The following is a 25,393-nucleotide window of genomic DNA, read 5'->3' as shown; positions in this document are numbered from 1 at the left end:
TTTTAGTGGACATAAGATAAAAACTAACATCAGGAAATTCACTGTTAGTTACATAATCATTTGATATTGAAAAATGTCACAAGTCTGTAGTCAGTGAGCTTTCTTGGTGAAGCTGTGAAATGCAATGATGATGGCATAGCAGCATTGAAGAATTTGTAAGTGAAACACAAAGTCTTTCTATTGAATAATTACTAGTTGGCCTGAACATGAACAAAGTGCACTGAAAATAAGAAAAATGCATTTGCAATGCTTGCATATTCACAATGTTGTATGTAGGTAGCTGTTGATTCCTGATTCTGCCAGTTTCTATTCCACTGGGAGAAATTTTGTTAGTTCTGAACTCTTTTTTGGCACTGAGCTAACTTTATGTGTTCTATTCCAGATGGTTTGGGCTCTCTTCTTATTTATATATGTAGTACAATGCTAAAAATATCCCGAATCTAAATGATAGCCTATCGTTTGATAGACTGATAAAGTTACCACATTTATATAGCACAATTCATTTTAACTAATTTTACAAATTGCCTTAGTTGAGAATTTGTTATATGTAGGCTTTTTTACAGACCGTTAAGATTAAATAGTTTATTTCACAGGAATCAAGGTGTTGCTTGTTTGTTTGTTTTTGCTTTACTTAGAATAAACTGTCACATTATCACTTTATCATAGGATTTCTCATTTTTTGTTCTGTTAAATTTTTCTCTCTTTTCACTGGAAGTCTTGTCACCCAAGGACGAAATCCGCATTCAAAATAAGGCCTCTGCAATCCTATTAAATATGAACTCTGCAAAACTAAATTGAGCCTAGTTCACATCTCTTCTCTACTTCTGAATGAAATTATGAATTTACCCTGTTGGGGCTGGGAAAAAAGAATCTATTCTAACTATTCTACTATTTCATTGAAAAATGATATCCTAAACTGACTAAATAATTATGAATTCTAATTAGATGAATAAAGCTGTTACAGTGCACGAACTGGATGACAGGTAGATTTTATAAATGATAAAACGTACATAAAACTATGGATATGTTAAGTAGACTCAAGATGGTACTGCAAAGGTCAGCATATTAGCAAAATTATTTCATGAGAAAGGAATTTGATGCAGAATGAAAATAATTGACTTGAAGGCTTTGCTTTTTTGAAATTGCTACAATTTGCTGGGCCTGCATACTGAGCAGAAACGAAGAAAAAAGTAAAATATTCTTTGTCCAGTAACTACTTTCTTTGCGTGACGTAAGAAAGCAGCTAAGATTTATATTTTATACTATCCTACCTAACTTGTGTATGGGAGACAAAAATTTGTTTCATTAAACCTTTAAGGAGTGTGAAGAGCATATTTCTGGTTTCTGATTAAATAGAAAGTTTCCCATACCATTTATGTGCTGCATTCTTTGTTCTACTAGGTAAGCTCTAATGCACAGGTAGAAGAATTCTTGCAAATCTTATTACAGCAAATGATAATACATAAATGTTTGCTATTTGTGACTTATTATTCAAGTATAATAAGCTTACTTTAAAAATATAAGTTGTTTTTGAAAATATTTATAGAGTCCTAAAAAATAATTAACTAGTTATACCCATATTTTTAAAAATAGTTATTTTGATAAAATGTCATAAGCAAAATTCTGGGACTAAAATAATTCTTGTACAGCAGCTCTAAATTTTTTAATATTGATTTTAAGAAGCAATAGATGTAAATAGGATCAGAATTACAGAACAATTAAGGTTGGAAAAGACCACTAAGATCATCTAATTCAACTGCCAACTCATCATCACGATTAACCACTAAATCAAGTTCCTCAGTTCCACATCTACCCTTACAATGAAAACTTTGAGGGTCACTAACTGCAGTGCTTCCCTGGTCAACCTGTTCCAATATCTCAACGTTATTTCTCAGAAGAATTTTTTTCTAACATCCAACCTGAATACTAATAAGCTAGTAGTGCAACAGACATGTAGAAAACAGAAGTAACAGTTATACTAAAAAACCTTTTCACAACATAAAAGACTATAATGTGTACAATATAGATCTCTCTCTCTCTCTATATATATAATTTTCTGCCATAATTTTTTGACATAGAAAATAAAAATTTGAAATGATAAAATGTTGATATAATCAAGATTGGTAAATTGCTCTGAACAATTTTTTTTTTTCTTTATTGTGATTATTGTGTGAGAAACAACACCGTGTGAAGAGTTCTTCTTTACATGGATCTGGATATGCTAACAATTATATTCTACAATTTCTGAATTAATAAAAGAATATAAAATAATGGCAATTCCCCCTCTCCCTCCACCCCCCCAACAAGAAATTAAAGCATCTATTTCACTTTCTTTTTTATGTCCATTCTTTGATTTGAACTTTTCTAAACATTGTGCTTCCTGAATCATTCAGTCCTGAGTACATTAACACCAAGAGAGTATTTAATCTGTCAGAAGTCTGGTAGCCTGGTTTGGAATTATGAAGATTTAGAAAGCTCACCTGGCTTTCAAATTGTTAAATTATAAGCTATTCAAAATTAAAATCCAAAGGAGAGATTAAGAATGTTTCTGGCTGTTGTTCTCAACTATTTTTTTTTCAATATCTTAAAAACTTTTCATTCTTATTCATTCTCAAATTGTTTTGCTCCAGATGATAGAAATGATTTCTTGCTACACTAATTGAAAGAAAGTAATGGAGTTGATTTGAGTCATTTTTAAACTGTAAAATTCAAAAAGCTCACTATTGTTATTTCAGTGCCAGAAGTGATATAAAATGTCTAATACACATATATTTATCTTTTAGTCAGTCTGAATTAGATGGACTAAGTGATTGTCAATCTTTCAGTGATCGCAGCATTGTGAAATGAAAGAAAGAAAAACAATTTGGAAATACATGAAAATAGTCGCCTTCCAAGAAAGATTTATTGAGCCAATACAAGAATTTCATGAGTCATTTCACTGCAGTGTCTGAATTTTGTTGATCCTTTTTTCCTCTCTTATTCTCTGGAAATTTCAAATTATTCTGAAAATTGCAAAAAGGCAAGACTCATTTTTATGCATCAACAAGGTGAATGTTCTGTTTTGTGCAATCACAGGAAGATTTTGAAATGAAAAAACAGTAAAAAAAATGATAGTAGAAGAAAAGGGTTTTTTTTCTTAAATTTTGTTTTGATTTGCTTTAAAAATAAACTGAGAACTGCTTTCAGAAAATCACAAGTTTATTTCTCAAATTGAGTAAAGAAATCAGTTCATTTTCACCAGTTTGACAAAAATATGTGGGAAAAAATACATTAAGGACAAGGAAACCCACATCATAAACTTTGAGAACCAACTGTTGGAGGACTGAAATTATGATCACCAAAAGCAAGTAAAATATTAGAATTGTAAATTTATGAAACAATGAAATAAGTGACAGATCAGTTTCGGAAAAATAAGAGATTTTTTAAAAAAATAAATAAATAACAAAAGCTAGGAAACTGTTGTGGTTTAACCTGACAGACAGTAAGCACTTCACAGCCATTCACTCATTTTGCCTCCAGGAGGATGTGGGAGATAATCAGGAAAAAAGTAAAACTCATAGGTTGAAATAAGGACAGTGTAATAGGAAATAAATGAAGTGGGTCAGTGGAGGAGTAGAATAAGAAAAAAATATATACAAAACAAGTGATAAACAGTTCAAATGCTTGCTACCAGCTGATTGAAGCCCAGACAGTACTTGAATAATTGCAGACTTACCGAAGTGAACTCTCAGTTTCAGTTTTGAACATGACATCATATAGTATGAAATATCTGAATATCTCCTTTTCCAGTGTCAATGGTTTATGAGCTGATTTGGCCCAGTTCCATGACTAGTGGGGCAAAGGGACTCATGGATACGTGCCTTCTGAAAGGGGAAACAGGGAAAAAGGGTGGTGAGATGGGACTAAAGACAAAACAGTGGCAAAAAGCTGAGAACATACTAATTTACTAAATAAGATATTGGAATGCAAGATAGTGCGCTATAATTCAATATAACACAATACAATTAGAATTGCAGTTAATAAATCAAATATAATGAGGGAGAGTGTCTGATAGCCAAATGCCTTACTTTAAAGCTCAGGTGAGATGTGTGGTTGGGATGAGCAAAAGGCAGGAGAGCCCAATCTCGTGACCTTGCCAGGGGCTTTATGTCCTCTATGAACGCAAAGCCTTCTGGGGTATGTAGTTCTTGTCTTCTGGGACAAGTACCTGGAACTGGAGTATTAAGTTTTTGCCCCCAGTACACTACATAATGTTATGATGTGAAATTACAGATAACCAAAAATTGTAAAGCCATGACAGCCTGATAGAGTTAGCTGTTCTGGTTCTTTCCCCTTCCAGATTCTTGCACACCTCCAGCCTGTCAGGGCAGTGTGTGAAGTAAAAAACAAGTCCTTGGCTTAATGTAAGCAACAGCTAAAACATTTGTGTTTTACCAACATTATTTTCAGTCTAAATCAGAAACATAGCAGAATGTAAACTATTAGGAAAAAAATCAGAATGCACACACACCCCAAAAACCACCACCACCACCAGAACTCACAGATATATTCAATAAAGCATTATAAATCACTAAATACTTGAATCTTTCACTGTAGCTGGAATTCAGCTCGTACTTTCAAGGTAATTTTGAAGCACAGTTTATGTTTCCACCATGCCCTACAGAATAATGAAATTTCTTTTGAAGATGATATATATCACCCCTTCTGTCTATCTGGTGTCACAATCAGAAGTAGAGTAGTAACTATTGCTCACTGTGAGAATCCTTCCTTGTTTTTTGGCTCAAAGTTTGCTTCCTGAGGTATTTCTTGTGATAAGACTGATTTGTTGAGGGGGCAAGTAATTGGTGCTACCATGTGACAATAGACATCACTTTGGGAACATTTGAAAACCCCTTCCTCCAGAGCTGCAGAAGAGAGTGCTCGTGAGTGTTTACTGGTGGAAGATCTGGCCTGTGACTAAATAGCTCCAGCTTGGTATGGGAAAGTTGGGGAATTATACCATCGTGTCCTGTGAAAAACAGGATGCAGATGGGCATCCCTGCTCCCTCTTATCTGCTGGCAAGGCTCGGAAGGTGGGAACAAAGGAGTTTCTGCTGAGATCCCACAGCCAGAAGCTGCCACTCCAAGGAGAGCTTACTCAACCATTTTGGATTTGAGCTGTCACTCCAAAGACAGCTGACTCAACCACTTCGAAACTATTGAAAAGGGGCCATCATCTCCATGGTCACTGTTGTCATTGCTGTCATTGTAGTCATCAACAGAACAGTAATGCCTGATGACCCAACACTACTGAAGATCAATGGCTGACCTACAAGCCACACTAGATCCATGGTGACCCCAAGCCCTCCAGCAGCTGCCTGTGCCTACCTTATTGTCCAGTAGTCTACTTTCCTGGGGTGTCATCCACCCACCACCATCACCCAGCTCCCAGGCCAACATACATACTCACTGGTTATTCCAGCTTGATCTTAAGCACTACAGAATTCACATTCTTTATTCAGTATGCTAGCACAACTAACACACATTCCTCCAAACCACAGTCCTACCCTGGAGCCTGGCACTTGGTTTCACTCACTTGTGTCTCTCAAGCCACTGGCACCCAGGCACACAGGTCCTCTGACCCACAGTCCCAGATCAGCTGCTGACAACCAGAGTCTCCCTTGCTCCAGTTTCTAGCACCAAATTCATATACACTTTTGTGACTCATGGTCCTACCATAACTTGTGGTAGTATTCCCGTTGTTCTCACCTCTGCTCACTTCAGTCTTTCAAGTTGCAGACATCATAGACCTTCTGGCCAATTGTCTGATTGCAATTAGTTCAGTAACAATACAGCATTTGAAATATGAGTTATGTTTTAAAGAAAAACTTGAAAACCTAAATTTGTTAAAAAAAAACATTTCTACTTATTTCTTATAATCATTCATATTCTTACTCATGTTCAGCATTAATAACCATAACTATGTTATGCATTTCACTTAGGCTGTGCTTTTAGGGAACACTTCTGAGAAGTTACTGCTGTCAGTGAGTAGGTGTAGAGATGCACTTGATACACAAATTTGAGCAAAAATCAAATTAACTTTCTTTTTAACTTTATTGGCAAAGCTGTGCTAGCAGTAAGTGATAAAATATTAAACTTATTTTGATGACTAAAGTCTGTAATTATGATTCTAAATACTCCACCAGAGCATTTCTCTGATAAAGAATGGTGCCAATTTTATAGGGTTTTTTATTAGAAATAAAAATACACTTTTAAATATTTAAACTTACAGAAGCAACACTTTTAGAAAGAATTATCAGTAATTAAGGAAAAAAAGCATATGACCCATGGATTGTTTTATTTTTTTAATGAAAATTCTCATTACTGCTAGTTAGTAAATATTCAAATAATTGGTGAATATTAAAAATAAATAAATAAATAAAAATCAACACTTAGCTGATGTCTTCTGGCAAAATACATTGAAAATTTATCATTTAGTTAGAAATATTGGTTCAAATTAAGCAACTATTTCAATGTGAAGGCATCATTAATTCACTTCTATCACTGATAACTGATCTCATGAGTTTGGTGTTGAAACTACAAATATGGTTAAAAATTACAGAAGTCATACTTATTATTTGGCATCAAAGACAAGTTTCTTCAAATTCATAAATATGTCTGCATGTGAATAACATGGTTTTTACTGTAAACTTTAAATCATTCAGCATTCATTCTGCTACAAGAATAATTTGTCCACGTATCAGGTTCAATCAAAAATCAGATATGATATGTTGAAAATTGCTGATATATCAATATCTATACAAAGAAATACAAGCAGTGTTTAATTATTAAAAATAGGGATAAATATACAGTGAATGAATGATCATGTGGCAAAAACATGAGGATCTTCAACGCAAGAGAATTTTGAAAATGCTCTTCTGATCAGCTGTAAGCTACTGCAGTGATATTTTCTAATCTGAGCTGATGATTGCAGTACCTCTTCATAACTGAGGAAGAATGAACACTCATTGCAAAAATTGACCATATAAAGGAAGTCTGAATACTTAAGGATTCTGTTGTGCTTTATACCTGGTAGGCTGCACTCAGCCTCTCACCTCCCACCAGCAAAATCAGAATCAGAAAGACAAAAATGCAGGAACTCATGGGCTGAGATAAAGATAATTTATTACCTAAAGCAAAAGCTTTACCATATTCCTGATGCCAATGCAAATTTGTATAAGCATGACATGCAGGCTTTTGTTCATTTCTAGCAAAAATGCATAGATATTGTTGGTAGCTATGTTGAAAAGTAGGTTTTTGTAGTTGAGAATTTGCTCTATCAAATACCATCATTGTACTCATTGTATCTGTTCTATTTTCCATGGAAATAAATAGGAAGCATTACTTTTAGGGCAGCCTGCATATAACTGCATTTATGCAATGAAATACAAATGTGGGAAACAAAGAATTCTAAAACTTCTTTATGTTATTTTCTTTTCATGTGTGTTTTTAAAAAACCACAGTTGTCTTTGCTCTTCACCACACCATAGAGGAATCTCTATGTACTCATGTAGTACACTGGTGCTTTAAGAGCAGATTACCATACTGTTATTATTTGTGTGTCATAAAGGTGTGTCATGTGTATTGATTGCGTATGGAACCCTGCACTGTGGGAAATTCAGGAGAATTTCTCACCCTCACATATCCTGCATTCTCAGTTAGTGTCTGTGGTTGTTTGTATTTATATAATGACTAAATGTAAGAAATCTGTTAACTCAGAGTAATTTATATTTATTTTCAACTGTAATTCAAATTATAATTTAAGATCTACACAAGGGAACAAACTTGTATGTTCTGTTCACTGATATTACTCATTCATGACCCTGAAAGAATGAGAAGCCTGCTTGACTTCCTCCTGAACTACTCTAACAGAAATAATGTAAATAAGTTAGGTTTCTGTCACAATCTAATGACACCTTTTCATTAGTTAAATGACTAACCTAGCCAGTGATGTTTAGTTTCAGATTACCATATGTCCAGTGCCAAGATACTGTTCTATTCATGATTTTTTTCTATTTTACCAAATAATTAATGATGTTGGCACTGCTAAAAGTCTTATATTTATGAATCCATGACAGCTACTAACTGTTCCTTTAAGCATTGGCATTTGCAGATGACCATTTGCAATGGGCACTATGTACTTTCTCTGATATCATACTAGGTATGTACAGGCTCCTCTCTGACTGAAATTAAGCTTTATTCTTCATTATTAAATAATAAAATCTAAACAAGGACTGGAAATCAAAAGTTTAGACACCATTTACTTTGAATATAGATTGAAAAAGCATGCTGTGTTATTGTATGACTAAGGTATTTATCAGTTTCCCTCTTATGGTTGTTAGTTCTGAAATCAAACAGAAATTATTTCAGTGAGTGATATTTTCTGTATTATTATTTCTAGGCTGAAGACAGCCTTTAGTTCCAGGGATGCATGAATGGGAGGACATGAAAAAAAAAAAAAAAAGAAAGCAGGTTAAGAATATGGTAGATATATTTGAAAAAAAAGGGTGTATGTATGACCTTAATATTAGTCTTACAGAGGTTCATATAGACAAGACACAGTGTTGAACTGTGTGAGATAGTTTTGCTTACCCAATTTTGTGTCTTATTTTGGACTGTTACCTAGTGAACTCAAGCAGTATAGTAAGGCTAATGGAGTGTAAATCAACATAAAGAGCTTTTCTTGGATAACTGTGGACATCTGTACCCATGCAATTACTGTGGGATCCATGAGAATTCTGTTTAGAGGAGACAATCTTGGTATTTCTCCATTAGTTTATTAATTCGTATTGAGCTTCCATGAGAAAAGAATAAAACCTATAAAAAGTTTTTATGTCAATATGAATGTTCGTGAACGTAGTTGCAATTAACATAATTTCATATAACAATACCCTATCTGTTAAAGAAGAAAAAAACACAGATGACAAGTTAATGCCATCATATTTTTGCTTCTAAAAAATAGAAATTTGAGAAAATAGACTTTAAACAAAGCCATTCTCACTGTGATTGCCATAAATTACTCATTCAAGAAAAGCAATGAAGTTGTAACTTTTCTTGCTTACACAGTAAAATATTAGTTATGACAAGCACTTGAAACTTGCCACTCCCAGAATTGTCTGCAGATAGTTACTATGTTTCCTCGAAAACATGTGGAGACTACTAAAAAGTTTATATTCTGGATATATTCCTTAGATATTTAAGTAGAAGAGAAAGCTACTTTTGAACATACATTAATATAATAAAAGATAATTCTTTATAATGTAACCAAGAACATATGTTGTCTATTTTAGTTATGTCTTTATAATGTATTATAAGCAATTAGCAGTTTGACCATAAAAAATGCATACTGTTATGGAACTATTTTTATATAATACACTTAGAAAAATACAAAAACATAAAGGAAACAGCCTGAACATTTTTGTTATATTTACATTGCACCTTCATGATTGGTGAACATTTCAATGAATTCATGAATTTAGTCAGTCACCAAAGTGCCTCTTTAGAGTTAAAGACCAGAGGGGAATAGAAGTGTGATAAAGAAAATATATAGGGCAATGAATTGTCCACCACTCTTTCAAGTTGCATAGAAATTTATTTAAGGAAAGCAATCACAGAAAAACGTCAGTACCATGTAGAAGTCTGCATTCTAAGCTTTATTGGTGATGGCAGACAACAGTGGGAATTAGGGACATCTGTGCATAGTCTGAGATTGGGAATCCCCCATAAATGTCTATTTTCTTAGATCAATCATATAAAAATAATAATAATAATAAAACATTGACACAAAGGTTATCTAGATTTTCTATCCTATCCTAAGCATTCTTTTGAGAGAGATTATATATAAAGTTTAATTTATTCATAGTATTAAAAATAGAAGAATCTTTGAGTAAGCTTGCCAGAACAAACATTGCAGAAATGAAGGCACATCAGTGTTTACATGTATTATTGAATTAAAAAAAAAAAAAAAATTAAAAAAATCAGAAACATATTTTAAGATATACCCATAAAAACTATTCATGTTCCGGTTTTTGTTGTTGTTGTTGTTTTTTTAATGTGTCACCACAAATCCTTTCATTGCTATTAACATATTCAGACCACCACTGTGAAGTCTGTTTTCCTAGAGCTGGCTTAACATTTACATTTTTATAAGATATCTTATAAGATAAGTAAGGATTTTATATATGTAATAAATAAATGGCTGTTCAAAATATTCTGAGAACACTCACCACTGTCTGTGCCTGCTCAGCTTATTGCAGGCCTCTCTTCATGTAAGCCCAGACTCAGCATTCTACTATAGCCTGAGGGTTAGCCCAATATACCCAAGGCTGCAGCTGGACTGGTCTTCTGCTTCACACAGCCCTCCCCAGCCCAACCATGAGCCCTGCCAGGCTGTACCCCATGCACAGGCTTGCCAAGTCCTCAGGGAGATGCTTAATGCCCGAGGCTGTCCTGCTCTTGTCTGGGGTGATGGCAGGCTTTTCATTGCAGTGTGAGCCCCAGTGGCCACACTGTAAGAGATCTTACAGTGTAAGAGATCTTACAGAGATCACTGTTAGAGATCTGTAAGTCCATGGGGGCAATCACACATTGACATCTGCTCAGAGTGAGCAAAATATTTCATAGTTTAAATACCTAAATGTATATCAGTAGAGTATAAAATGTTTATTATTATTAATTTATATTGTTCCCATAAATGCCATGTAGGCTTTATAGAAGAGATAAAAAGACATGGTCCATGAAATGAAGAGTTCACCATTTAATTTCAGAGGAGAGAATTTCAGAGGAGGGAAAACAGGGCTAATCAGATAACTTATATGGCTGAATGAGTCATCAGGAAAGATGTCAGTGACAAAAGGAGGTAAACTGGTATGCAGCACAGAGCTAGCATCAGAACAGGAGTGCAGACAGAGATATCTGACAGAGCAGTCAAGATTAGAATAAAAACATAAAAAACAGGGATGAAGACGTAGGCTAGGACAATGACAAGGTAAATCTTATTGTGATAACAAAGTGTAATTGCTATAGCTCAACAGGAATTAAAAAAACAATGTGTTTTCTGTTGTTAGAATTGAAATCAAGCAAGCGACCATCTGCATGTGAATAGCATCCATAAAAACAGGATTAAGAGAATATTCATGTTATCTTTCTGACTTCATTAAGGTGGATATTGGATAATGAAAAATAACAATATAGCTTTACGAGAGATTACTTATTGAGGCTAAGAGTTCACTTCAAACAAATCAATTGAAGGAAATATAAAATCCTACACTAGTGGTTCTCACTAAACACATATATAATTCCAGATTTTTCATACCACAAATTCAACACTTTTTGACAGCTCAAAATAGGCAGTATTATTAATGACAAAAAATATTTTTAAAAATTGGCAGACTTGATATGAAAATGAAACTTATCATAATGCTGTGATATGTGAATTATTGCAAACCTGGCAGAATTTCATTTGTTTCATTAGCAGGAAATCATTTTAAAGGGCAAAAATACACAATCAAGTCTTACTGAAATAAACCAATCCAGTAACCAATTAGAAATGATAATAATTTCCTGTAAATAAGTAGTTTCATTGGCACTTCATACTGAGCAACCTACAAGAATATGACCTGGATCAAATCAGTTGCCTGATTCAAGATCAAGACCTGCCTGGATGCCTACCTGTGCGACCTGCTGTAGGGAACCTGCTTTGGCAGGGGGGTTGGACTCGATGATCTCTGGAGGTCCCTTCCAACCCCTACAATTCTGTGATTCTGTGATTCTGTGATTCTGATTTCCAGTTCATATTGCACTTTTTCAGATTCTTTCCTTTATGCAGACAATCCCTTGTTAGAGTGCCTCTGATTTCTTTTGGAAATTATGTTAGCGTCAAGCTCAGTACGTGCCTTAGGACAGGTACCTAAGATTCTAATTCTGGAAAAAAAAAAGTGATAGAATTGCATATATTTATGTACTTGAAGCACATTCATTCACCAATTGTTTTCTTAGTTTTCTTTTTCTGTTCCTACAATTATGTCTTATCCTTTCAATATATAAAAATCAATTCAAGAGATATTTACTACTATTAAGCCATTTTTAGAATTATTGTACAAGTTGATGTTTCTGAATTCTAAGCTAATGAAGATTTAATGTTTTATTAAAGCATGAAGAAAAAAAGCAAATGGGGGTATCATCTTAAAACTTATTGATGAATTCTTGAGTATATCACTGTGCTATTAGTAGATCTATACAACCAAATGAAATGTATAATTTTCCACTCTTTGTTCAGAGCTACAGCAAAATATAATAAGTGTGATTTTCATGTATAGATAACAGAATCATAGTATCATAGAATGGCTGATAACTTTCATGATCAACCTGTAAATTCTTTGTTATTTTTTAGCTAAGAGATTTGAAAGCATTCTGCTAATGACTTTTATGTTTCCTCTAACACAATTTTGACAGCACTTCAGGATAGGTATTGTCCCAGTGAATTTCATTTTATGCTTATCTGTTATCCACTATGTCAAATAAGACTAATTTCCCTCAGCAGAATGTTCAAGCCACATTTGCTTGTAAAAATAATCTTGCACAGTATCTTCATTTGGAAAATTATTCCTATTTTACAATCAGTTCATTAAAATCAAGGGACAGGGGTGGGGAGAGAAAGAGAGAAGGGAAGGGAAGGGAAGGGAAGGGAAGGGAAGGGAAGGGAAGGGAAGGGAAGGGAAGGGAAGGGAAGGGAAGGGAAGGGAAGGGAAGGGAAGGGAAGGGAAGGGAAGGGAAGGGAAGGGAAGGGAAGGGAAGGGAAGGGAAGGGAAGGGAAGGGAAGGGAAGGGAAGGGAAGGGAAGGGAAGGGAAGGGAAGGGAAGGGAAGGGAAGGGAAGGGAAGGGAAGGGAAGGGAAGGGAAGGGAAGGGAAGGGAAATCTACACTGCTCTGTATTCTACTAGACTCAGAGAAACTAAAAGTAACTGCTTTTCTAAGTAGAAATTCTTTGCTTTCTTTGTTTGAAAGAGTCTCTGATATTCATTTTTGTTTCTACTGGGTCTCAAAAAATCATACTTTCAGACCATAGTATCCTCTCCTAATTAATTAAATGACTGACTGAATGTTCCTAGCCTGCTAAGTACTTTTACTATCCTTGTAAAAATGAAACTATTAAAAAGTGAAAAATTATTTACTACCAAGATCATAGAATCATAGAATGGTGTGAGCTGAAAAGGACCATAATGATCATTTACCCCCTGCTATATGCAGGGTTGCCAACCACCAGACCAGGCTGCCTGGAGCCACATCCAGCCTGGCCTTGAATGCCTCCAGAGATGGGGCATCCACAACCTCCTTGGGCAACCTGTTCCAGTGTGTCACCACTTTCTGAGTGAAAAACTTCCTCCTAATATCTAACCTAATCCTCTCCTGTCTTAGTTAAAACCATTCCCCCATATCCTATCACTATTAACCTGTGTAAACAGTTGTTTTCCCTCCTGTTTATATGCTTCCTTCAAGTACTGGAAAGCCACAATGAGGTCTCCCCAGAGTCTTCTCTTCTCCAAGCTAAAAAATCCCAGTTCCCTCAGCCTTTCTTCACAGGAGAAGTGCTCCAACTCTCTGATAATCTTAACAGTCCTCCTCTGGACCCATTCTAAGAGCTCCGATTCTTTTTCTGTGTTGGGGCCCCCAGGCCTGGATGCAGTACTGCAGATGGGGCCTCAAAAGAGTTGAGTAGAGGGGGACAATCACCTCCCTTTCCCTGCTGATCACCCTTTTTTGATGCAGCCCAGAACACAGTTGGCCTTCAGGGCTGCCAGCACGCATTGCTGGCTTATGTCCAGCTTCTCATCCCCCCAGGAAGATGGTAATATTTTATACAGAAGGGAAAATATAGCTCCCATATCTACATGTATACATTAGCATTTTTAACAGACCTTTCAAACTGTATCTTTCCTCCAAATCAGACCTTCAAAACGCTTCTTCACAGTTACTGTGATCCCCACAATTACTCTGAGTAGTTCCAACTGTTTTGCTTGTGATAAAGTAAAAACCTAATATGTTTTGACATATAACAGAGGAACTTTCATCTGGCCAGGAAGATTGGGGCAGAGCAGCAAAAATTCAAGCCCCAGAATATTTGCCTTATGTGAATCTTCCAAAGTGCTTTGAAAAAGTCTAACTGCTGATGAAATCTTCCTCCAAAGGATCCATTAGATTAAACAGGAGTGATCAATGATATTTCCAAATCAATGATTTTCTATGACACTGCACTCTCTAAGTATCATAGTATTTAAGCTAGACATAATAGCTCTTTTACATACTTTATTTATGTTATGTAGCAATTTAATAGCACGTTTAATACCTGTATATCAATTAGGTTTGTACAGTATGCACTGTAGAGCAATAACATGTCATTTTACCAACCACTGTTTGATGTCAGTAGTAAAGTGATCTTGCTGAGCTATTCAATTGAGTACTATGAAAACACAATCTTCTAAGATATTCCTTGCAAAAATAAGATGAGACTTCTGTTTAGAAAGATTTACAGAGTGTTTTTTTCTCTTTTAGTAGTTACAGTGGTATCAAATCTTGAAGAACATGCAGGTATAAACAAACAAACAAAAAAAAACATTTTCTATAGTGTGGAGTGTTTTTCTTAAATAAGGTGCTTAAATAATTAAATAATTTCTTAAACAAACATAACTGAGATGTGATTTCAATTGAAGGCATTGAAGGGTGGAATCCATAAGGCAATGCTCATGACACTGCAGTCAATGGAGAGGATGAGCCAAGACAACAGTAATGAATGTTCTTTAGTTTCCTCTAAAGACAAAAGCCAGAAGGCCAGACACCTCAAGGGTGAATATGCCTACATGAAATATTCTTGTATCCCTTTAAGGATACCTACACTCTCTTATTCTCTGAGGTGCTTGTATACTACTGCACACAGCGAGGGAAATAAACAGGAAGAACTAGAGGTCTCAGGACCATGATCTCACTGAGATCACAGAGGCGTTGTGGAGCAGGTTGCATGAGAAGAATGTTGTAGTGGATGACTGTCTTGCTTCAATTTATAGGAGGGAGAGGACTTTTGACTGGTCTTGGAGAACAGAAGAGGTGCCTGAAGACTGGAGGATAGCCAGTGTCACTCCAGTCTACAAAAAGGGCTAGAAGGAGGATCCATGAAACTACAGGTCGATCAATCTCACCTCTGTCCCCAGAAAGCTGATGGAATATCTTGTTCTAGATGACATCTTTGAGCAACTGGAAGAGAAGAAGGTTATCAGAAATAGTCAGCATGGGTTTACCAAGGGAAAATCATTCTTGACCAACCATGTATCCTTCTATGATGGCAACATCAGCTGGGTAGATGGAGGGAGAAAAGTGGTGGCCAATGGGATCCTGGTGTGCATTAAATGGAGTGTGGCCAGCAGGTCAAGGGAGCTGATCCTCTCCCTCCACTCTGCACTGGTCAGGCCTCACATGGAGTACTGTATCCAGTTCTGGGCTCCCTGGTACAAAAAAGACAGGGATCTCCTGGAGAGAACTCAGTGGAAGACCACAGAGACAAAAAAGGGTCTGCCTCATCTCCCTGTGAGGAAAGACTGAGTGAACTGGGTCTGTTCAGCCTTGAAAAAGAAGACTCGTAGGTGATCTTATTAATGCTTATAAATATAATTAAGTGTGGGAGTCAAAGAGACATGTTCAACCTCTTTTAAATGATCTGTGGGAACAAGACAAGGGGAAATGACCATAAAGTGGAACATAGGAGGTTCCGCACCAATATGTGAAGGAACACCTTCACAGTAAGGGTGATGGAGCACTGGAACAGGCTGCCCAGGGAAGTAATGGATTGTCATTCTACGGAGAAATTCAACACCTGTCTGGACGCCTACCAGTGTAACCTCCTGTAGGGAACTTGCTTTGCAGAGGGGCTAGACTTGATGCTTTCTAGAGGTCTCTTCCAACCCCTACAATTCTGTGATTCTCTGCCATTCAAAAAGAACGGGAGAGACTGGAGAGTTGGGCAGAGAGGAACCTGGTGTGGTTCAACAAAAGCAAGTGTGGAGACCTGCACTGGGGAGAATTAATCACATGCACTAGTACAGTGGAGATTACCTACCAGACAGAAGCTCTGTAAATGAAGACCTAGCAATCATAGAGGATAATAGGTTGGCCATGAGTCAGCAGTGTGCCTGTGTGATCACATCTGGAATACTGTGTCCAGTTTTGAGCTCCTCAGTTCAAAAAATACAGGAATCTCCTAGAAAAAAAATAAATCCATCAGAGAGTGACAAAGATAATAAAGGGCCTAGAGTATTTCCTGAACAAGGAAAGGCTGAGAGACATGGGTCTACTCATCCTAGAGAAGTTAGAGAAGACTAACTGGGGATCTGATCAGTGGTTGTAAATGTATAAAGTATATAAAGTGTGGAAGACAGTTGTATGAGACCAGACAAGAACAAAGAGCAATGCCCAAAAAGTGGAACCTAAGAAGTTCCACACAAATATACAGAAGAACAACTTTGCAGTAAGGGTGACAGTGCTATGGAATAGGTTGCCCAGAGAGTTACGGTGTCTCCTTCTTTGGAGATATTCAGATTTGGACCCATCTGAAAACCTACCTGTATGACCTACTGCAGGGAACCCACTTTGGCAGAGGGACTGGACTCAATGTCTCTAGAGTTCCCTTTCAACCCCTACAATTCTGTGATTCTATAGTTTTACAACTACATTCAAAGCCTCAGAAAAGGCAATAGTTTATAGTGAAGTTGCTGAAAAACTATTATACAACCCCTAAGAATACTAACATAATAACTTGATAAATATTTCTCTAAATAATTTTACTCTTTACAAAAAAAAAAAATAAAATAGATTTTATATTATTTTCTTAGCATTCTATTACATTTTCTAGGAAAAAAAAAAAAAAAAAAAAAAAAAAAAAACAACCAACCTGAAGTGAATATATTAAGTACACCAATATTCTCCATTACAGAAACTAATACTATTAGCTCATGAACATCTCTGTTGATTTCTGACGTAGTATGATGCACATAGATTACATTTGATAGATTCAGTTAAGGAAAATTGGTAGCTAAAACATTTTACAGTATATCTTGAAAATGGACATAAACGTAATGAACAGATTCTAACTCTTTTCACAGCTGTAATCTGAAGAAAAAAAAAAAAATGGGACCCCAAAATTACATGTAACAATTTATAATATACTTTTGGTCTCTCTCTTCCTTTTTGAGAACTAATATTTTGTCTGTGTTCCTGTATTTTAGTTTCTCTGCAGGCAGACTCTTGAACAAAACATTCTGAGTTTACAAGAGTATGCTAGGCAATTTAACTCCTGCATACCACCCACAAATCCATCAACTGTCAAAGTAGGTTAGATGGTAACACTGTTGCATTTTGAGAGTTTTGTGGTAGATTAAAAAGATACTTTACAACAAGGTATCTCTTCTTTACATTTGTATTGTTGAAGTTACTGTATAAATTTCTGTTCTACATAGTAAAGTGATTGAATTCTTATATTTTCATTCGAAATTATGCATCCATAACTCAAATACTTGTAGTTTTTTTTATATCCTCTTCAGTATTAAAAATACGGGCATCAGAACAGAACTGTTCTTACATAAGAACCAACTTTCCAATATTAGCTTTTAACTATATAAAAAACAAGATGTGGAAGAAGATGATGCCTTCTTAGAACATCTATATGTCCTCAACTGGGCATCAGTAGTAGAAATGGTAGTATCCAGTTAACGTAAAGAGCACCAGGTAGCCTCTCTGTACTATGTTTTGAGTAATTACAAGGTTTCTTGTGTCACAATCATTTCTGAGAGAAAAATGTGTTTGTACTTGCTCTGCAACTTGATAGATAAAAAAGCCACTTACCCCTTAGAATTTTGCTTTGAACTGAAAAAGTTTATATATATATATACATATATATGTATGTATGTATGTATTTATAATAAAAGAAGTTTTTAGAGAATAATCCCCATCTTATTTTTTCATGTTGAGGGACCACAGAAATCGAAGCAGAGGATAGGGACAGAATTACTTTAAGAGAATTGCAATCTTATCTTTCTTATTAACATTTACTATTTTTATTATTATATAATATTTACTATTTTTATTTATCTATTTATTTATGTATGGTGCTATCATTTTGATGTTAAGGATGAGCTTCTATGATTCCGTGATCAAATGAGTGGCATAAGAAAACAAGAGAGTGTAACAAAAGTCAGAGGAAAGAGGAAGAAGAAAGATGTGCAGATTTGGAAGAGTAAGGCTGAAGTGAGGATACTGTATCAGGAAAAATGATCAAGAACTATATCCATTGCATTATTAATGTTACAAAGCCATTGCCTTTGACTGAAATGAAAATCTTGTAAAAAAAATCAGAAATAATTATTTAAATAGAGGAGAAGAAATTTTTATCAGTATAGCTATAAATAATTATAGTCCTGTTCTAATTGGGATCTCTGGCAATATCACTCCCTAATTTCAATTGGAATTTCAAGGAAGAGAAGAAAAAAGGAAAGACAAGACTGTACTACATTAAGAAATATAGAAGCAGAGAAATATGAATTTGACTCACTTTTCAATAACTATTCAACTACTGAAGCACTGTATCAGTGAATTCAATGTATTTACAAGATGAGTTTGAATCTAAGGAAAAGCAGATGTAAAAAACTGCGCAGTTGCTAAAACTAGTTGGTAATTTTAATGTTAGAAACAACTGAAAATGTTTTCTTTTCCTTAATATGCTTTAGGTTTCAATAAAAAATATAAATTTATGAGGTACAGGACATTTTGCAGTTTTGAAATACAACACAGATTTTAAATAATGGAAAATCTCATAACAGTAGCTTGCAACATTCTGAAGGAATGAATGTAAAGGTGTTGACTGCTACTGAGTCTCACTGGAAAGTCATTCAGACTCTAAGCATAACTGTAGATACAGAAACCAAGCTCTTTGCCTGAATATTAAATACGTGCTAAACAGACATTTACAGACGATGGAAATTCACCATGTGTTTCCAAATTACCAAGTATGATATTAATATTCAATTGGTGAGCTGCTCTGTAAAAAGACAGTCCTGTTAGAAGCTTAAAATGCAAAATGTATGTCTCCATTTACTACAACTGCATACTAAAAGCATGACTGTCATACATTAGAAGGAAATATTCAAGAGCCATTATAATGTAGGAAAAGATTGAATGCAAGCTACTCGATATGAGTTCTTATAATTAATTGAAATCATAAGCACAAAAAAAGGAAGGAGAAAAAATTCTTTTCCTACATAAATCTACAGTGCTCTGATTCATTAAAAATAAATAAATAAGTAAATAAAAAATCTCTGGCTTCTGTGCTAATCAATACTTGAATTTCTATTAGATATTGAATTTCTATTAGATATATATTACATGTTCTGATTAAATAAAAACTGTCTTAAACCTTTTGTCATTACTTGTACTTTTTGTATCAAACTTAGGAGCACTCAGAGAAGTTTGGCTACAGATTTTTTCTTAATGTGGCCATGAAAAACAGAAAAAAATGTCTGTCTTCTTACTGCTCTGAATCAATCCAGAGGAATTCACCAGCAATCTTGGTGCCACAGTTCATCATCTCAGCACATGCTCTGTGCTTAGATGCCTGAGCTGAAGTCAAACATAGATCAAAAAAATAATTCCATATTTACAGGCCAGTGATCTCACCTCTGTGCCTGGGAAGATCATGGAACAGATCATCCTGGACGACATGCTTCATCACATGAGGAGTGAGGTGTGATCTGAGACAGCGAGCATGGCTTCACCAGGGGAAGGTCATGCTTAACCAATCTGGAGGCCCTCTGTGATGGAGTGACAGCTTTGGTGAACAAAGGGAAGGCAACCGATGTCATTTACCTGGATTGAGCAAGGCCTTTGACATGGTCCCCCACCACATCCTTATCTCCAAATCAGAGGGATGTAGGTTTGATGGGTGGAACACTTGATGGATAAGAAATTGATTGAAAGGCTGCAGACAGAGAGTGGTGATTAATAATTGTTCTATGGTGGAGGCTGGTAACAAGTGGCATCTCACAGGGGTCTGTCTTGGGACCGGTGCTCTTTAACATCTTTATCAGTGACACTGACAATGGAATTGAGGGCACCCTCAGCAAGTTTGCTGATGACACCAAGCTGACTAGTGCAGCTGACACGGTGGAAGGAAGGGATGCCATTCAGAGGACCTCAACAGGCTGGAAAGGTGGGCCCAGGTGAACCTAATGAGGTTCAAGTGCAAGGTTTTGCACTTGGGCCAGAGGAATCCCAGGCATCCATACAGACTGGAAGGAGCAGTCCCTGAGAGCAGCCCTGAAGAGAAGGACCTGGGGGCCTGATGGATGAAAAGCTTAACATGAGCCAGCAGTGTGCTCATGTTAAACAGGAGGAGAGTCAACTCTTTGAAACAGTAGATAACAGCAGGACAAGGGGAAATGGTTTTAAGTTGAGGGAGGGAAGATTTAGGTTGGATGTCAGGGAGAAGTTGTTTTTTGTGAGAATGGTGAGGTACAGAAACAGGCTGCCCAGAGAGGATGTGGATGCCCCATCCCTGGAGGCGTTCAAGGCCAGTTTGGATGGGGCCCTGAGCAGCCTGGTCTAGTATTAAATGTGGAGGTTGGTGGGCCTGCATATGGCAGGGGTGTTGGAGCTTGATGATCCTTGAGGTCCCTTCCAACCTGAGCCATTCTGTGATTCTGTGATACAAGTCAGTGCATTGCAGCCTCTATCACTGACTACAGCAAAGAGCATGATAACACTGTAGATTCCACAGTTTTACTGTACAATTGAAGTTAGCTCAGACAATTTCTTGGAACATATGACACAATGCCAGACTTAGGTACAAATTAGGTGATGAGAGGTTGAAGAGCAGTCTTACAGAAAATGGTCTTGGAGTGCTGGCTGAAAGTATTTTCTCAATGGGCCATCGATGCACTTCGAAAGCCTAGAGAGCAAACCATACTCTGGGATACTTTAAACACAGCATTGCCAGCCAGATGTAAAAAGGTGAGTATTTCACTGTTTCAAAGGTTAAAACATTAATCATTATTTAAATATATTTGAATATTAAGTAAGGCTTTAACAAATGTATCTATGTTACTAAGAAAGCAGCTCTATTTACGACCAAAAAAAAAAAAATAATATATATATATATTCTTCAACCAAGAAATTACATTATTCTATCACAAATGCATGGTTTCTATCCTGTTTCTTCACCACTCCCAGAAGTCAGCAGTTTGCTTCTAGCTCTAAACAATACTGAATGCTATGCATCTGCTCAGTTTTCTCAATAATTGCTCAGTAACTCAGTAACCAAACACCGCATAGATCTTTGAGGAAAAGAAAAGGAGGAAGTCATGATTATCATTTTCTTTTTGTCAAGTTTCCTCATGGCTACAGTGATAAGGAAGCTCCAGTGTGGCCATTGCTCAGAAAATTTATACATGTAACCATATTGTTCTTGTCTGGGAACTATGATTAGTAACTTCCTTCTATAGTAGATGTGTGACTAGGTTCATTTTGATCTAATTTTTCTAAAAAAATATTGCAAAGAATGCATGTATTGTTCAACTACTATTTAAATATCATTTATGGTTTAATATTTTTTCTTATGGCTTTGATTATTATTTTTTTTGTATAATGAGAGATAAAAAAGATTTTAAGGTAGGTAAAGTACGTTGTAGATTACTAATTTTCTTGTTTTATTTTTTGCTTGTTAAATTGTTTTTAATCTATAAATGTATTTTTTTAAGACATAGCATGTGTATTTGTTTAATGTGGCAAGGTTTAGTTAGCAGAGCGGAGAGTGCTGCAAGGTGTGGTCTCTATGAAGAGTTCAAGAGCTGCTCCATGTTAGATAATGGGCCAGAACTGCAGCCTGTGGAAAGAAGACAAAGGTAGAGCAAGAGGCCTGGCAGGAACTACAGGCCATTTGGGATCTACAGAGGAGAAGTCCAGTGGTATAGACTTATTTTGCAGCACTTCTTGAAGGACTGGAGCATGTGAGAAGTCCATTTTGGGTCATTTTGTGAAGAACTGCATCTCATGGAAAGGACCTCACACTGGAGGAGGGGAAAAGAGTGCAAGTGAAGAAGCAGCAGAAAGGAAGTGTTACAGAATGATTGGAACATTCATTCCTCTGTGCCACTCAGGGGAGAAGACAGAAGAGACTGGATGGGGGAAGAAACTAGGTTTAGTGTGTTTTAAGTACTATTAGGTCTAATGTGTTATCGATAATTAGTAGATTATATTAATGTCCCTTATGCTGGTTCATTCATGACAGCAACTAGCGAATGATTTCTGTGTTCTGATTTAAATATATGACCTTTTTTTTTTTAACTGTATTTTCTCCTCTTGTTCTGTTGAGCAGGAGGAATGAGAGAGATCAGCATCTTGGAGCTTAGCTACTTATCTCTGTTACACTACTATAACACTATATTTTCATTGCCAAGAAACTAGTAAATTTTAATAAGGTCTCCATTAATCAGTACTGATTGTGCTGTCTTATGCTGTATTAGATACTGCAAATATTGCTTTTTGTTGGAAGATGTTCACCAGATTCATACCTGGCACAGCTTTTCAGAAGTGAAACCGCTTCAGGGATTAGTTTGCTCAATATAGCTAAGTGTTTTTGAACTTAGGTATTGTGTTAACATGACTATAAAATAAACATTATGGTTTGAATTTTAATGCCTCACAATTCCCAGAACTCACTTGTTCAGATTACAAAAAAATTAGGCTTAGGTTCTGAGCTTTACTTGAACTGAATTTAGTAAAGGAAGGGAGGAGAGGAGGGAAAAAAATGTGGCATGAAGACATTACAGTGATCCTGTAATCCTGAATATAGTCAAAAATCTCCCCCTTGAGAATGTAAATGACATAGATAAATGACCAAATGGAGTGAAGAACAGATCACTTCAAAAGTGGTGCAAAACAGTAGATCTATCAGTTACCTTTTAAAAACCTGTCTGATCTCTGTAGCCTGGAGTCAGAAAGTCAAGCTGAATTTTGAACTGACACTAAATACTCCATGCAGAATTTACTTCATAATCCTGATGGTTATTTGTCTAGAATAAACACAACTCACTTTTTTACAGATATTTTAGTGCCATGATACTAACACAACAAAAATAATAGTTTGAAGTTGATCGCTCAGCTGGCAGAGCTGAATACACATCAGGGCATCAAACAAACCATAAGGAAAACCATAAGACATCATAGTTGTTAGTTTTCCAATCAGTAGGTTAATCTTATTTCTTCTTGTTCGCAAACTAATTCAAATAATAACCATGTTAAATATTTCTGAGTGTGATATTTTTGATATCAGAACTAATCTTTCCTCTTCACAAAAAAAATATGTACAAAATTATGACACTGTTCTCAGGACAGAAGGGAAGATTAGAATAGGATTGCAGTTCGGATCTCATAAACATTTCAGAAGAATAGTGCTGTCAATTTATAGCTCAGTCTTTAGTGGTAAGTGATTAAACTTTGACAAAATATCCTTCTTCTAAAACAGCACTGCATGGAAACGTTATTCTTTATGATTAATACAGTGAAGTGTGCACTGTTAAATGCCCGATTCAGTTGTATGCATTCAGAGAACTGTCATTACACTAATATATTAAAAGATCCAGGCTGCAATTGAATAATGGCTATGACTTACAGAGGAAAGGAGCTCTTAGGAGTCTTTTATACAAACAGGAGAACTAAGCATCAGTTGTGAAAGATGTTCCTCTGAACCATACTAAACATAGGATCATGCACTGTGGTATGTCATACAGAATTTCTACAGACAAGCAGATGTGGCAGCAAACTTCAGAGGAATCCACTTTCCTTTTTCACTGCAGCTGCGGTGTTAAAGTTTAACAGCTTAAAACCTTCTGAGGTGCTACAACGTGTTGTAATACCATGAATTAAAGAACACCTGTAGTTTTCATTTTAGTCCACTTGAGATTTCTATGCTCTCACCAGTATAAGTGAACTCATCAGCCTCTAAACAGAATTGTTTTACAGTAAGGAATTACATATAACCTCTACAGGAAATTGTTTCTTATAGTCCTTTGATATGAGTCAGGGTATTTAAAACTCACTTCCGCAGTTTTATAGGAAACAAATAAATCACACTATTACACTGAAAGGACACAACTTTTGCACAGGTTAGTCTTATGTAACTGTCAGAACACTGCTGAACTTCATGGTACAAAATCTTGAGACAGTCATGAACTGATTCATTTAATTTTCTAAGCTTTTCTGGCGCTGTGCTTAAGCATAAAACAGATTGCCACGTGATGTCATGATATAGAATACCGATAAAAATAGGATTTTTTTTTTATTTTTTTTTTCTCCTGGAGAACAACCAGGTATTCCGTTTGTAAGTTTTTGCTTAGACTTAGCTCCTGATACTTCTTTCCTACAGCTTCTTAAGTTTCTGCCTTTCTTACAGGTGCAGGTCAGGTTGTGCCAGATACATACATGCTTTCGTTTTCTGCAGAGTCAAGATATTTCTTATCTTAAAAATTTTTAGTCTGACGTGGGACAGGGCTAGATATTTTCATGCTTGTTAGCTTCTAGTATCTAAGTTGCGGGAAAATAAAGAAAACCAGACTCTACTTTCATCCAGACTGACACAAGATCATATATCACGTAACTTGGGAACTGTGCCAGATAACTCCTTTGAAAGTGCTACAGACTACAGACCAGGGGGTGTTAAGGATTGATGGTCTTTCTTTTTCTACTGTTTTACTTTATGCAGAACAGTGACATCACCATCAGCAGTGGGAACCTACCTCTCCTTTTTGCAGATGCACTTTCAAGCTGAAGTTCACTCATTGCCTTTCTTTCTCCCTCTAACCAAGTTACAGTTCTTTGATTGGTTGGTTTTGTGTGCTCTCTGTTTTGCTTTTCTTCCAGGCAAGGTAAGGGATCTTGAAGAAGAAACAGTTAATACTGCCTATGTCTCTGCAAGTATCATAACCTGCTATTTGGGAACTCTCCAAGAAAGGAGAGATGACTATGAAGTCCCATTGCAAACAGATTTTGACCTACATCCACTGTGATTTTTTTGTGACTGTTTTTGTGTGAAGTCTTTTAATACAAGGTAGAACAGTCAGCACACTGCTGTGCTTTACAAACAGATATCCTCTGAGGACAATTCCCACAGTTCTGATGTGTTCCCAACATCTTCCAGGTCTGCCTCTTTGCACAGTGTATTGTATTTTAAGTGGATGCACTACTAAACAGGAAATACCTGCTGACACTTTGAAGTTTTCACTCTACTGTAAAGCAACTGTAAAGAATACAAAGCAGTAAGGAAA

This window comes from Tympanuchus pallidicinctus, unplaced genomic scaffold, assembly GCF_026119805.1.
Source record: "Tympanuchus pallidicinctus isolate F22 unplaced genomic scaffold, pur_lepc_1.0 scaffold5, whole genome shotgun sequence".
In the NCBI taxonomy this organism is placed as follows: Eukaryota; Metazoa; Chordata; class Aves; order Galliformes; family Phasianidae; genus Tympanuchus; species Tympanuchus pallidicinctus.
The sequence above is the reverse complement of the archived record's forward strand: the minus strand, read 5'-3'. Positions refer to the sequence as shown.